Source organism: Pteropus medius, unplaced genomic scaffold (genome assembly GCF_902729225.1).
Source record: "Pteropus medius unplaced genomic scaffold, Ma_sr-lr_union100, whole genome shotgun sequence".
NCBI classification, from domain to species: domain Eukaryota; kingdom Metazoa; phylum Chordata; class Mammalia; order Chiroptera; family Pteropodidae; genus Pteropus; species Pteropus medius.
In genome coordinates this window covers 73,855-90,743 of record NW_024352840.1, presented here as the reverse complement: position 1 = coordinate 90,743, position 16,889 = coordinate 73,855, and the positions used below count along the sequence as shown (strand labels likewise).

Genomic DNA, 16,889 nt, shown 5'->3' with positions numbered 1-16,889 from the left:
AGACAGAGAATTTTAAGCTTTTAAAATGGAGTATTTAGTCTGTTTCTTTTTAATTTAATATCTGGTATATGTGGGTTTGAATATTCCATATTATCATTTCTTCTGTTTGTTCTTTATAATACTAACAAGAAATGCTGAGTAGAAAACAATCAAAGAAAAACAGAAACAAGAACAAAACAAAAAAACAAAAAGAGAAAACCATATGTACTACATTATCCTAGAGAAAAAACAATTTACAGAATTACAACATTAAACTGAAAACTTTGCCATACCATCATAAAAAGAAAAAAAGGCTTGAATCTGGGAAATCATTGGACAAACCATTAGACAAATGTCTTAGTCAAAGATTGTGTCACATTTAAATAGTAAGTGGGATTTCTTGTAAATCCATCTAATTAGTTAAAAGCATGCTTCATTTAAATAAATTCCTTTTCAATTTTATGTAAGAAGTTATTTTAATTACAGTGAAATCAATATTTAAAATTCTTATTGCAAATTACAGATGACTCACTTAAGAGCATAATATTGAAACATTTTCTACTACAGAAATCGCCTGCAGGATGGCAGTCTTTAAAGCGGGTTGCTTAGTGTTGTATGTGCACCTTATTAAGATAGTTCTACTAAACTATGAGGCTATTTCCCTTAATGCTAATTAACTTATTTCATTTAAGAATTTTTATGTTAGGAGACCGGATCCACTTTTTTAACCATAATAATAAGACGTTCAAGCTTACTTTCCACTAGGACAGTAATATAATTAACTTTACTAAGATTCCTTTCATTTTAAAACAATTCTGGAGTGGGAGCCCACTCATTTATAATATTGTAGCTTTATTAACATCTTTTTCAATACAATAAATCTAGTGATGTAAGAGTTATTGATTCCAGGGAGGTAATGCTCAGCTTTGTTCTAATTTTGACAATAAAATATTACATTTTAAGTTAATTTCTATTTAAATATGAAGTTGCAGGTATCAATACTCATATATCAATACCTTTGGCTGGTTCTAAATAACAAGTATTTTAGATTTAGGTATTTTTTTTAATCCAAAGGATGACCAACTTAAAATTAATTTGTTTCAACCACAGGCCTCAAATGATGGCATCGCCAAATATTTTTACAAGTCATATTTATCAAGATTATAAAAATGAAATAACTTTTATTCCTTTAACTGTTAAAAATATAGAATGCATACAAGTAGAGATTTTCTTGTGAGGCTTGTGAAATTATTTATAACTTGTATATACAGTATAAGTACCTTTTAACTAGGAAGGGATGCAGAAAGATCAAACACTATAAGTTTTTAAAATGAGTTCATAATGACTTGTTTAAGTGCTATATTCAAAAGGTTTCAATACAAATGAAAGAAAACAACAAAGATAAAATAAATTAAAAAGCTAAGGTTTTAATATTTTTAAAATATATAAATGTATATTTCAGTTACTAATATAGATTCATTAGTACAAAGCTAAATATTAATTATAGGCTAGCATTTCAAATCAGGCCCTCAGAGTTCTCCTGGTGCTAACTATACTATTAGTGATTTTCTCATTGTCCTAAAGAGGCTGCTAGTGCCATGTCTTTTAGTAGAAAATGTGGAGTGTCATTAGAATCTTTGAAAATAAATGTGAACACAGTTGGGTATTGGAATTTTTCAGGTTTCTATATAAGAAGAGAAAATAATTAGCTTCTTTGGAGAAGTATGATCTATGATCAAGAAACAAAGTTAGAAGGAATAAACAAATAAAATATAAGATTAAAATAATGGATGTATATTTATTCAAGCTTTTATGAAGCTGCTAATTTGTACTAGACATGGTGGACTAAAAAGCAATATATAAGCAAAAGAAGTTGTAAAAACAGTACAGAGTTCCTTTATCTTTATGAAGCTTCCCCAACTGTTATCATCTGATATAACCATAGTGCTACTGCCAGAACCGGAAAATTATCACTGATAGAATACCACTAATCTACAAAAATTTAATCAAATACTGTCAATTGTCCCACCAATATTTTTTTACTATTCTAGGATCCAATCAAGAACAGTACATTGCATTTAGTTGTCATGTCTTCCAACTTCGGGAAGTGTCATGATCTTGACACTTTAGAAGAGAGCCGGCCAGTTATTTTGTTGAATGTCCCTCAATTTGGATTTGTGTGATCGTTCTTCATGTTGAATTCCAGTTTTACATTTTTTTTTGCCCAGAATACCACAGAAGTGAAGGAGAGTTCTCCATACATCACCTCAAAGGGTTCGTGATGTCAGTATGGCTTATTACTGATGACATATTAACCTCGATCACTTGATTAAGGTGGCATCTATCAGATTTCTCCCCTGTAAAGTTACTATTTTCTTCTTTGTAATTAATATGTATTTTGAAAAGAGAATAATTATGAAACTATGAATAGATCCTTTATTGAAGAACTTGCAATGTGTCATCAGTTCATACATATGTTAGGTATTATACGTATTACTCTATGTAGAAATCTGCAGTGAAAGTTTGAAGAAGTAATAAATTCCAATGAAAATAACTTTAAAATACAATTTCGCTTTTCCTGCCAACAGAATATTTTCCATGGTAATATTCATTTTTAGAGATAGTCTGTTGCTATTTCTTACATACTTTATTAGTACATCTGCAAAAGCAAAGAGAAACAGCTGAGTAGAGAAGTAGAACACTGCCAAGCCTATAGCAGAATATCATTCCCTCAGAGCATGCTGATCAAGGAAACACCACCACCAGAGAACTTGGTGCAGCAAAAACCAGAGTGGAGGCTTGGCCCCCTTTTCAGCCTTCTGTATATTGAAGGAAGATTCTCCTTGAATGCAAATCCTTTTATTTGTTATTTTGAATAAAAATAATTCCTATTAAAACTGTCCATAACAAGTCCAAGTCAGTCAGTCAGTCAGTCTCTCTCTCTCTCTCCTCTCTCTCTCTCTCTCTCTCTCTCTCTCTCTACACACACACACACACCATATGTATTATATGTAAAACAAAAGTTCTGACAAAACATAATTTACAAAGACAGGTAGTGGGCTGGATTTGGCAAGCAGGGCCATAGTTTGCTGATCCCTCCTTGGACCACTGACAGCAGGATTTCTCAACCTTGGCACTATTGATATTTGGGGCCAAATAATTCTTTGTCATGGTGACCTGCCCTGTGCATTGGAGGATGTTGAATTCCTGGCCACTATACACTAGATACCAGTAGAATTCCTCCACCGCAGAACTTACTACCACAAATGTCTCCTAATATTGCTAAACATCCCCTGGGGAACAAAATCACCCCCAGTTGAGAACCACTTGTCTCCCAGTCTCCTGGCCAGAAAAGAGCAGACTAACTCTGATTTTCCTCATTGTTCTTCTTTCAGCACCTGATGGCATTTCTGAGTTGATAACTTCTGTACTCAGGTTGGGATAGACAGAAGGTGAAAATAATCTCCAGGGGACTCAACCCTAGCTGGGTCGGCCTTCTTTTCACCACCTTTCAGTCTTCTGCTGTTTGTTTCATTTGTCTTATCCAGGTTTTATTTTTATTTTCTTATTTATTTTTAATACACCCCTCTCCCCACTTCCACCCCTGACCTGCGGATTTTGCAGTCTCCCCTTAAGAACTGGATCTCTGAAGGCGGGGCGTGGGAGTTTCCTCCCACGCGTTTGCAGCAGGCCCCGGCAAACTGCGGGGGTGGGGCAGGCCGTAGCACTCGGGGTGCCCGGCGCGCCCGGGGCCTGACGCACCGGGGTATGGTCCGTGGCTCCACCTGGGGCGAACCCAGGACCTTCTGAGTGTAAAGCAGGCATGCTAACCACTACACTATAGAGCCACCCTCTTATCCAGGTTTTAAGTATAAGAGGAAGGACGAGAGTGAAATATCTTATTCTCCCAGATATGTATTCTTAAAAGATAGCTCCTACCCAAAGATGTGTAGTGTCATGGTTAAGAGTTCAAAAGACTAGTATCACGAATCATGAATTCAACTCCTGGCTCTACTATTCTAAGGGATGTGAAACCCTGGGCAGGATATATAGCCTCCAGCTACTCAGTTTTTTCAAATGTAAATTTATAGCGGTATCAATATACAACTCATAGTTGCATGTAATATAATCCTCATTTAACTCATAAGGGTTAAACAAGTTACTACATATAAATAAGATGGATCAGTGTTCAATACACAGTAAATGCTTACTATGTATTAGGTATCATTTGTAACCTTTTTTATTATAATTATCTGGAGAATCACTGACAAGTAACTTTACAAACACTATGCCAATGATTATTAATGCTGCATGCCACAACCCCCTCCCCAAAGTGAAAGCAAGAATCATCAAAAAGCAGATTTTTCAAAACTGGAAGAGATGAACTTGAATTTGAACTAATTTAATATATTATTTTAAAGGGTTAGAAAAGTAAGGCCTTTGATATCTTAAGATATTTCAAATCACAAAGAATTTAAATAGTGGAACTACAAGGACCCTATTATAGTGTTTTCTTTTTAGTAATTCTTTTCCTCATTCAGGGACAGTAACAAAGAAAAGACTAGCGTTTCATTAAGGCTATATCTACTCTCATTCTCTCTAGAATAACATTTGCCTCCTGTGCAAGGGCACACATTAATCTCTCTTCGTGGAAGGACTTTCACCCCTTGTCAGCCTGGATAGGAGAAGTTCTTTCCATCCTTCAGAAATTCATCATATGTCATCTAAGGTTATAAAGCTAAACACTAGAACGAACAAACCTATACTCACATAATTCGCACAGCAGAAGAGCGAAAACAAAGAAAGCCTTGAATATAGAACATAACATAAAATGAAATGAAAGAACTAAGACCAAATATTTGTATATCAATAAGTAGAAATCGGATAAGTTCACATATTGGAACTAAAAGGCTGAGCAGATAAAATAACACTAGCAAATATATGCTGCATCTAATAAGTATATCTAAAACGATTTAAAAGTGAAAGTATAAACCAAGTTATGCTGTAATATTAATCCCAATGTAGAATTTTTAAAGAAGGAAAAAAAGGGACATGTTATAATGATAAAGAATACTGTCCACATTGATAATAAAACTTTATGATTAATATTTAGGTACTGAATAACAAAATGTTGAAAATATGAAACGTTGACTATATGAACAAAATTAAGGAAAACAATGAGTGAGTAACAGACTTTAACCCACCGTAAATAGCTAATGAATAAGTCTCATAATCTTTTTCAGTTAGATTACCATATAATCTATCAGGAAGTCTATCTGTTGAGATAGATTACCCCATAATCTACCAGGAAAAAATGTATTAATGAGATTGGTATTGTCTTATTTTCAATTCCCCCAAAAGCTAGTCCTAAGACAAGAATTCCAGTGAAATGTGTTTATTAGAGAAGACAAGGAGCACAGGTAGGGAAGAGAGAAGTCACATAATGAAGGGAAAGCATCCAATAAAGGGTACATAATGAAACTACCTGTCACAGATTAGTTACATGGAAAAACTCTGAGAAATGCGTAAAATATGACTAAACTTCCCCACACAGTTTGGGGCGGGGGGAAGGGCGGCAAGGACATTCATATCCCATAACCTAGCAGTCATTGGTTGGGGGCTGCTGGGCATGTGTTAATTCACCAGAACTGGCCTGCTGCATGGAAACAGAACAGTCTTGAAAGATTTCAAAATGAGCTTTGTGTCAGAGAGAGAGAGACATTAGCAGTTGGAAGTCCAAAGGCACACACTGAAAACTGCAGGGTGTGAGGGATATGGGCATCTGCTATAGCCATATAATATTCTATATAACCTGAAAATACAAAATTTTATCTGATAAGGCAACTACTAAAACTAAGCATATGTTAGAACACAAAGAAAATCACAATACATTTAAGAATGTACAAAAGAGCCACATTTTCCAACCAAAATATTGTAATATTTAAAATTAAAGAGGAAAGAAAATCCAAAATGATCTAAAAATATTTTTAAATTATAAACAAAACGCTGTTATACAACTCTTAAAGGTAAAATACAAATCAATAATGCATAATACAGAGACAGTAATGATTAAAAATACACGTTTTAAAAATGGATAATGCTAAAGCTATTCTTAGTGGAAAAAAAATCCATACTCTTTTAAGTCATATATTCCTAAATAAGAAATAATATTTTTTAAATTGTTGTTTTAATGTAAAAGTTTTGAAAAAAAATAAAATATAGCCATGAAAATAAAGAGGAAAAATTTTAAAGGTTTAAATCAATATTATTGAAAATCCCCAAATAGTTCATACATATATTTTTCTAAATGGGTGAAAAAAAAGGTAAAATGCTATGCTGCAAAATTAGAAATGAGAAAAGGAAAAAGACAGAAAACAAATTAAAAGATATATATTAAAAATTTAGAATGATTTGTGTAAAATTCTTTGAAACCCAAGATTAAATGTATTTTATTGTAGAAATAACATAAATTGCCAAAACTAATTCCAGGAGAGATGGAAAATCTAAACAAGCCAGTAACTGAATAAAAATTAATTTTTAAATATTGATTTAAAAACCCTACTATAAATAAAAAGGCCCAGATGGTCTCAGAGTAATTTCAAACCAAGAATTTAATTCCAATGCAATTTAAAATTTTCCAGAGCAGTAATTAAGCTGACATTTAAAAATATTTTTTTGATGTCAGAATAACACTGATAACAAAATTCAATTCAGCATAACTATTAAAATCAATATCCACGTAAGAAATCAAGTGTGAGAAAAGAGAAGATACTGATATGTTAAAATAACCATGTAACTTTAGGGCAAGGACTTAATGTGTTTTATTTCTGAGTCTCTAGCTTCTGGGAAATGCCTGCCGCATTTTAGGCACACGGTAAATATTGATATGAATGAATAATGACAGGAATACAAAGGTGGTTCAAAATCAGCGATTTTAGTAAAATATGTAATATGTATATTATATAAATTATATATGTATAATTTAAGTAGACCAGAGGAAAAATTTATGATTACCATTTGCAAGTAAAAACATACAAAGAATAATATTCTGTCCTGATATTTTATTGATATAATTGACATGTAACATTGGGTAAGTTTAAAGTATACAACGTGTTGATTTGATATTTATATGTTGCAATATGATTATCACCTTAGCATTAGCCGACACCTCTATCACGTCACATAATTACCATTTTCTTTTTGTAGTGGGAACAATTAAGATCTAGTCTCCTAGCAACTTTAAAGTTTATAATACAGTACTGTTGACTATAATCACTATGCTGTACAATAGATCTCCAGGACTTATTTATGATGTTTAAGAGTAAAAACTGGGAACTAGTAGATAAATATGTCTTGCAGTTCTGGTTTTTAAAAATAATTGTCTATATCTATATTAGAAATCAAGGAAAGCATAATACTTAGTGACAAAACACTAGCATAATTCCATGAAAATTTAGAAAAACCGGAGCCCTGAACAACACTGTTGTTTAAACTTGTTCTAAAATTCCAACTGCTTTCAAATGTAAGCAGCATGAGTGTGTGTGTGTGTGTGTGTGTGTGTGTGTGTGTGTGTTTATGTATGTAAAAAGATATCAAATAGAGAAAAAAATGTACAGAATTTATAATCAGGTAGTTAAAACAAAATACAAATGGCTAAAAATATAAAAGGACATTTAACTTAAATTGCAAACAACAATTTTTCAACTAAAATATTGGTAAAATTTATAAAGTTAAGTAAAATTATGATTTGGCACAGATGTGGAAAAACAGCCAATTTTAAAACTACGATTTTTGGAGGCCAATTTTTCAATGTCCAAGAAAATTTAAAATCCAGAAACTCTCTGACCTACCAATTTTTTTCCTGGGAAATTACCCCATAGCCCTATTCAAAAACTATGACAAGAGCTCATTATAATGTTATTTAATTTTGCTTTAATAGCAAAAACAAAATCAACCCACATGTCCAACAACTTAAAAATGATTAAAAGCTTGTGTGCATCCATTTAATGGAACAGAGTACAAAACTTAAAAAAAAATTCAGGGAGAGTTCCACGTGCTGCTGTGGTTATGTTTTCTATTACAGGTATATACAGAAAATGTTAATAATATCTTTTAGAAAAGGAGCTAAGGGTCCTTGTAGTGAGGCATGATGGAGAGGCTTAAAGTCTTTCATTTATATTTTCATATGCTTTTTATCTTGTGCATATAAAATATATGATTATGCTTATATATGTATGTCCATGTACACATATTGTTTTTAGAAATTAGAAAAGAGCTTACTGTGACAGATTACTAGAAAAAGATTAATTGTGCATTCCATTTAAAATATTTATATTACCTGTTACTGAGAATAAAATAAATATAACACATCATTCTCAAGATCTACCACACATGTATGTAATCATGTTCCCACAACACAAGCAATCTCAAACTAATCAAGCCTAGAAAATTGCAATTAAATTTGGTAGCTTTTCTAAGGGGATTAAAACTCATGTTTGTGTTCTGATAATGATGGAAAATTAGTTTTCTATAACAAGAGCCACTTATTTGAAACTCCGCTTTCAGAAGTTTCAGAGGTTGTGAGATGTGAAGCAAAATGTTCCTGATGTATATAGGCCAATGGCTTTTTCAGATGTTTTGACAAAGTAGACAAATGTGCAGTTTGTCAATAGTTTTAGCTATAGATAAAGCCATTTTATGGTTTGTCGATCTTTTCTGATATCACTTGCTTAAATACTATCAAGAATCCTAAAATAGCAAAACTTTAAAAATTAACACATTCTAGAACTGCAAAAGATATGAGGCACAAAATTATATTCTATGATAAACATAAGCCCATATTTTTTAATATTCACAAGGATAAAAAATAATATAAATTTAAAAAGACTTTTCATTCAAATTTCTCACCCAAATAAAGTCAATTGAGACACAACATGGCTTTTTGGGGGAGCTGTACTATTAAAACTATGTTTGTCCAAACATATGAATATGTTTAAAGCATTATCATAAAATGTTTATTGCTTGTGTCTGTCAAAGACAGAAAAAAATCCTGAAAACCTGGTCAATATGATATATTAAACTCCATGAAAACACAAACCAGATAAATGTTTTTCAATGCATTTCAAAAAGTATGGTAAATAGTGGCTTATTCAATGCCTATGTGCTGAAGAAAGGACTGAGTTACATATATTTGCCAGTTATATTCATATCTCATTGACCATAATTATGTGAAACAAACAAAAAAAACTAGAAGAATTTGCTATATTTTTAAGCAAATAAGACTAAAAATAGAAATGAATTTCCTATTATCCTCGAACCAATATTTGAACTGCAGCAGAGTAAGAGACTTAAGAAGGGTGTTACAAATCTTTGTACACCCACTGCATAGCACAATACCTACAAAGACGTTTGGTGGATGAATGCATGAATGAATGAAACCTGAATCAAGAATGAGAAAAAAATAGCCAAAGACTGTTGTACCACAAGAGTCCAATAAGTCAATATAATGTGATAAATTTAATAGCAGGTAAGTCGAAAGTACTAGGGGAAAACCTATGAGAAGTGTGTGAGAATGAAGTTCAGGAAAACCTTCAACCAGAGGGATATTAGCATAAGCTAAATTTTGGTTGATGAAATTAAAGAGGAAATTCTAAGAAAAGAAAATAGTGTATTTGAGAAATAACAGGTTAGCCATTGCTGTAGCAGATCATTTAATAATCATGATGCAGAATTTAGAAAAAAAAACTAAAATGATCCTTGAAATAAAGCATTATGGAAAGCACTGGTAAAGTTAGTGTCTGTGAGCATTTTTCGTTTTTATTTTTTTTAATAACTGTAGACTTAACTGTTTTAAACCTATAGATCAATTTGAGGAGAACTGACATCTTTACTATGGCCAGCGTTCCAATCCATAAACATGGCATGTCTCCATTTATTTGGATCTTGTTTGATTTATTTCATCAGGGTTTTGTAGTTTCCCACTTAAGACCCTGCACAGATTTTGCTAGTTGTACATAGCATCCCCTTACCCATCTGTAACAATATCACTGTTTCATTCCTGATATTAGTAAATTTTGTCCTCTCCATTTTATGGTTGTTATAAACTTTATTGATCTTTTCAATGAATTGCTGTCCTCTGTTGTTTTGTGTTTTTAATTTAATTGATCTCTGCTCTTATCTTTATTATTAATTTCTTTCTGCTTGTTTTAGATTTTGTTCTTTTCTGATTTCTTGAAATGGGTGTGTGAATTATAAGAATTTTCCTCTTTTGTAATGTGAATATTTAGTGCTATAAATTTCACTCTCAGTACTACTTTAGCTACCTTAGCTGCGTCTCACAAATGTTGACATCTTGCATTTTCATTCTCCTTCAGTTTGATGTATTTTTTTAACTTCTCTTGAGACTTCCTCTTTCATCCATAAAACATTTAAAAGTGTGTCATTTAATTTGTAAGTATTTGAGGATTTTCCTTTTTCTATTATTGATTTCTAGTTTGATCTCATTATGGTAAAAGAGCATACCTTACCATGATTTTAATTCCTTTAAATTTTTGAGATTAGTTTTATGGGCCAGGATATGATCTGTCTTGGGGGAAAAAATGTGTATTCTGCTGTTGGCTGGAATGTTCTAAAAGTTTCTAGTATATTCTGTTGTTTAATGGTATTGTTCAATGAAATAATAGACCTGAATCGTGCAATTCAGTAGGAGCCCTGGCAATGCTGATTGATTAAGAAGGTTTATCTTGTGTGCTTTATTTTGTTTTACAGTTTGAAGCCTGATACATAGTTTATAACGGCGATGCAATTTACCATGATTGTCATATTAAGGCTCTAGTTTAAAATGTCTAAAACTAATATATACTTTATTTTGCTGTTTCCATATCCTATTCCTACTTCTGCATTTAATACAACTTTGGGGGAGATAAAACAAGAAGCAACAGTCATGGTTGCACAGTGTAATAAAATCATTTTCCCATGAAGTTTTTTAACTGTCCCAGTGGATACTGTCAGAGGAGACTAGGAAAATCATAAAGGAATTCATCTTTGTCTCCATTTTGTGGCTAGTAGTATCTCCCTCCCCAAAATGTGTTTACCCTAGATTTATTTTGTTTGTAGCCAAGAATGATTAATTCAGCATAGCAAAGTAAACTATAGTACACCCAGGTTGCTTATAATGATCAATACATAGGATAAATTAATTAAGTTAATATTAAATGAATGTGAGGATAAGAAATATTGAAGAGAAATGTAATAGCTTTCGAGTCTTCTATATCAAGGGTAGGATGAAAAAAATTTAAACTTGATCAAGTATTACACTTGTAGAAAAATATTAAATAAAATATACCATGTATAACTTTGTCATAAATGTATCTAGTAGCTTTATTTGGCTTCTGTATTTTTCAATACAGTCAGCAAAAATTGAAGGATTCGAGGAATTGCATTCTATTGTCGTGCCTCTCCCCATATAAACATGAACTTAATTATAAAGCTCCTCATGAAGTACTATAAAATACACTGAAGGTTTTATTTAGGCTAAGGCAGGCTTATAAAACAGATAAATCTATAATAACTGTTTGTACGTTAGTAGTACTGTTTATTAATATACGTAGTTGCAATCAGCCATCACTGTAGAAGCTTTATTGAAAAAATCTGCAGTAATATACAAACTGCAGAATACTATATAAGCCTTCTTAATCAATTAGAGTTTATCTGGTCAATAAAGCATACAGGACCACTACAGCACATTTCATTTTTTCCCTAGGAAATCAATATTCACAATAGAAAATAAAAGTCAAATTGAAGCCTTAAATTTTGTGGTCATGAGGTATATTGGAAATACCTCTGGGCTGGTGCTCAAGGCACCAGGGTTCTAATCCAATTTGGTCACTATCATTGACTTTGAAATGTAACACCTTTTTAAAGACTTAATTTCTCTTCCTAATTTAATTCTTGGCCTTGTTACTGAAGTGTCATTGAATGTGCATTTCTAAGAGAGGACCACAGGATTTAACCTGTAGGAACGGATTCACCATAATTACTGCCTGTAATCTTTCAAAATCCCAAGTCTGACTACCAATTTGTGGGATTTTGTTATTGTTGCTCAACACAACAGTGGAAATGTGTATAAAAGCATGGTCAACCTATAAGAATCTTTATTACCTTGCTAGTGTTATAGGGTAAGAGTAAGCAATTTCTGTGAATCCAAAGCCAAATATGTATTTCAATAATATATTTTATAAACATGGAATTGGGTATAAAAATAGGTCACTGCTTCTGTCTATATACTCACTCTGACTACCTAATTCCTTGTACAAAACCTTCAGTGATATTGTTATTTTGGACTTATTCTTCTTTGTTGCTTGGATTCCTTACCCCTACCTATACAATAAACTTCTACTCATCTTTAATACACAAATCAAAAATTCTAGGATGATATTAAGATATCTAAATGACTGAAAACTTTACTAGCCTTATTCCAAATTGCCCAGAAGTGTTTGAAACCAAAAATAAGAAAAGAACATATTCTGAAACCAGAAGTATTTTATATGACCTCCTGTAATAACAGAGATAATTAAGACAAACACATGTTAACAGCTAATTTAATATTAACCACCCAAAGTAAATCTGCATAATTGAGACAACAATATTAACCAAGAATACAATTAAGCTTTTTAAATATGAGCATATGTCCCATCTTAATAAATAAGTTCTTATTGGCCTCAGTGACTGGGAAAGAGCCAAATTCAATCAACATATCTTGAGTGTCTTCAAACACTGGGTATAGACAGATTTTTGCTGTTGATTATTGTCAAGGATGAGTCAACAAACAATAACTAAAGCATGGGTTCTATGAGACTATACTACATCTGAAGTGAAGAGAAACAGTCTAGAAATAGTCATAAATATGAATGCATGAAAAAAGTAATATGTAAGAACAGTTTAGCACTCCACGGGAATTGGTATATACTCAAGTTGTCATTCAAGTGTGGAAACATAAAAAAAGTTATTCTTAGATTCCCGGGATTTCAGTAAATAGAAGCAGGTACTAGTGCTACGGAATTTGATTGAAAATATTTTCAAAGGTCACCAGAAAAGAAAAACAAAATAACAACACAAGAATTGTGTTGAAAAAGTGCAGTTGAAAAGTACTGGCAGTTATTAATAAAATCACCTTGAGTCTTTGACAGACTTATATATCCAACTGTCAACTTGATGTATCTACTTGGATGTTTAATTGACATCTCACACACAACACAGTGCAAACTAAATTCTTGAAATTCCCCTCAAAAAACTTCACTTACAGCCTTTGCCATCTCAGTTCTAGTTGCTCAGGCCAAAAACATTAGATTCATCCTTGATGCCTCAATTTACCTCACACCCCTCATGTCATTAGTGAGAAAACCCTTTTGGTTCTATGTAGTGAATGCTGTGATATACCACCTGGATCCTCCTCAGGACAAGAAGATTTACTTCCTTGGCTGCTATGAGTGGTGCTGATAGACAAGCCTAACCTACCAGCAGCCCTCTTCAAGATTTGTCTCCATTGATAGAGTTACGTTGCGTAAAGTCACTTTCACTCGTCAATGCAAAGGTATAAAGGCCTGCCTCCCTTGCCCCAAATCTGGACGACATTACAGGGCCATGCCTCCCAGTTTCAGAGCTCTCCATTCAGTTGTATAAAGTCTTTTTGACACTGTATCCCAGACACTGCTCAAAATGGAATACATTTGAACGAAAACAGAACAAAGTCCTGATACATGCTACAGCATGGATGAAAGGTGAAAACATTATACTAAGTGATAGAAGCCAGTCACTAAGGACCATATCCTGTATTTTTCAATTTGTAGAAAATTATTAGGAAAAAAAAAAAACTATAGCTACATAAAGAAGATGTGTAGTTTCCTGAGGCTGGGAGTAGGGGTAGAGATTGACTGAAAATAGGAAAATGAAAACATTTTTGGTGTTGTGGAAGTGTTCTAAAACTGCACAGAATTACTAAAAATCATTGAATTGAACACTTACAATAGGTGGCATCAATGATACATAAATTATACATAAATGATTTTTTTTAATAGAAAAGCAAACCCAAAATACAGAAAATCAAATGAGAGAGGAAAGGGAGGGAGAGGTCAAATGTTAACACTTCATGTGAATTTTTTCTGACTGCCTTTGGCTGTACTAGTCACCCCTCCTCTTTATTCATCCATTTTTTTTTTATTCATCCATTCAAAAAAACATTTATAAAGAACTACTAAATGTCAGTCTTATGCTAGTTATTTGGAATACGAGGAGAAAAAGGATATGATTTATGCTGTAAAGGCATTTATAGACTAGTGTGGAGATATTCAAGAAAATTAGCCTGTATGTGACAATGTATTACATTCTTCGATATTGTTATGAACAGGAGCTAAAGGAGACAATGAAAGGTTTTTTTAAAAATGCCTATATTATACTATTTACCTGACTGCATATTTATTAAACATATTATATATTGTAGACTATTAGACACTAATATCATACTACTGTAACTTTACTGTGGCAGTGTATGTGAAGTCTTTTAGAAATAAAATTATATTTCATATTTCCTGAGACAATTCAGATAGGAGAATGACTTGAGATAAAGCTTGAGATTTGAGAAATAGTAAGCGGCATCCACATGGACATATCATCCAGGAAAGAGCTGTGTTATTTTATATAACTATAAGTATATTTATATATTCATACATCATATCCAAATATCCACAATACTAGAACATTTCATTTATTCAACTTTCACACTTCTTAGATTTCATCTTTCTGGAACTCAACCAGGTGCCAGGAGGTAATTACACAAATAGTAGATGATCCAGATCACTCCAAACAAGGCTACCACCTCACTGCACTGCTACTGCCTCTTGTTTCACACCAGAGCTTTTAAATTATAGTCTTATTTATTTAATGCAAAAATTTCAACAAGCTGCTAAGGTAGTTTGTTTTCTTCAATTTTTATTTTTAATGCCCAGCACATCAGAAACAGCAGACTATAAGTAGGCTATAAGTACAGGAACTGCTGAGTCTAGTCCTGTGACAGTAAGAGCAGTGACAGTGGTACAATAGGGTAGAAAGGAAGGAGAATAAAGCATAAAAGGAGAGAAACCATATTCCAGCATAGGATGGAGATGAGGGTTAATAATCAACATTTGTGTACTGGTCTTCAGGTTCCAAATTATTTGCAAATTCTTGCTCATTTAATCCTAATAAATATCCTTTGAGGCAGGCATCATTATCTTTATTTCACAATTGATTTGAGCCTCAGATTGCCAGATATTGCACAGCCAAAAACACTAGCAGGAGGCCTAGGTCAAATAAAAGATCAGTATTTTGTCCAATTACTATACTCTGATGATGACCCACAAGTTGTTACGAAAAACTGAAAGTGGAGTCAATATTATATAGTTATAGAGCATAAAATTAATACCACATATTGATTTCTAAAACAATCTGTTCTAATTTATACATAACAAAGTATATTTTAGATATCTTGAAATTTCTTTTATTGACTAGCTCTTCTGCCATTATTGATAGAGACATGGTACCATTCCAGAAATCTGAAGTACTTATTCATAATACTAAATAAAAACTATGCTGCTGCTTTTTTTTATGATTCAGTATTTTTACTTAATCTGGGCCTCTTAAACAGTCATTTCCATTTCAACTCCTTTAGGAGAATATCAATATGATCTATAATTCATTTGCTTCATCTGCCATGTTAAATTTTCTAATACAGAGGTTTTATAATTATTCTACAAAACATGACAATTAGCTCTGTCACAAGAAAAGATAAATATATATGTGTTTTGTGTTAACTATGTGATTACAGATCATATACACAAACACACATACATCCATAATAACAAGGATGTGGGATCTATCTGTAAACTGAAAAAAGTTATGACATTTCAAAATAGAACAAAATCAATTATCCAATTTTCTTTCCTTTCTCAGATTCTGAATTCTTCTGCCTCTACCAATGACAGATGTCATTAACTTAATCTATGTTAGTAATGTACCTCTATTTTCTCCAAGTTCCAGAAATGGTAACATACAGTTTTCCTTTTATATTCCTTATTATTCAATCCACCTCTTTTTTCTCAATTGGTAAGTCATCTACATATCTACATGGGAATTATTTTTATAGTTATGCTCTTCTAACAACAAAAAAAGAAAGACCTATATTCATGAAAATCAAGGTCTGATCACAATTTTTATGGGTTTTTTTGAATAACAAGTAATGACAATTAAAATTTTAGCCAGAATACTTTCTTTGGGGTCCTCTTTACAGTAGGTAAAATGACTTAAAGATTATTATGATTGCATTTTATGCAAATTACATTTTTACATCATCTTAATGTGTGTATAATGATAGCTACTAAGTACTCCAGCTGGAAACAGACAATTATACCACCTGCCCCTCAACACTAACTGAAATAAAAGACCTTACTGTTTCGAATCAAATATACATAGAACATTTTCTCTTTCCTCTCTTGATATAACCTGAAAATAACATATATTCCAATAACATATCGTTTTCTCTTTCACTGATATTCTTTTTATCCACCTTTTCCCAATGCGTACAGTGTTTTTAAAAGAGTGTTTCCTTCCAGGTGTAATTAGACTGGCAGACTTGCTTTTTTTTTTTTTTGTTTTAGATAGTGTTCTAAAAAGTATAAATAGAATTACTCTAGTAGGGCATGCCCTCACCAGTTTATCTCAGTCCTCTCCATTCTCTATTGTATTTGTGGTAACTAGACTCGCAGATGTTCCCCAGGGATTCCCTTTTTCCTGGTATTCATGCCCACATTGTATCAGAGTTGCCTTGTGTGACCATTAGGATACAGGAGAAGTAATGGTATATCACTTCTGATATTAGA

General features: G+C 32.4%; 1 pseudogene; it reads right to left on the bottom strand.

Annotated features, from left to right (window-relative positions):
- Positions 1 to 3,610: 3,610 nt before the first annotated feature.
- The window catches only part of LOC120592512 (archaemetzincin-2-like), a 57,802-nt pseudogene continuing 44,523 nt past the window's right edge, over positions 3,611 to 16,889 (bottom strand).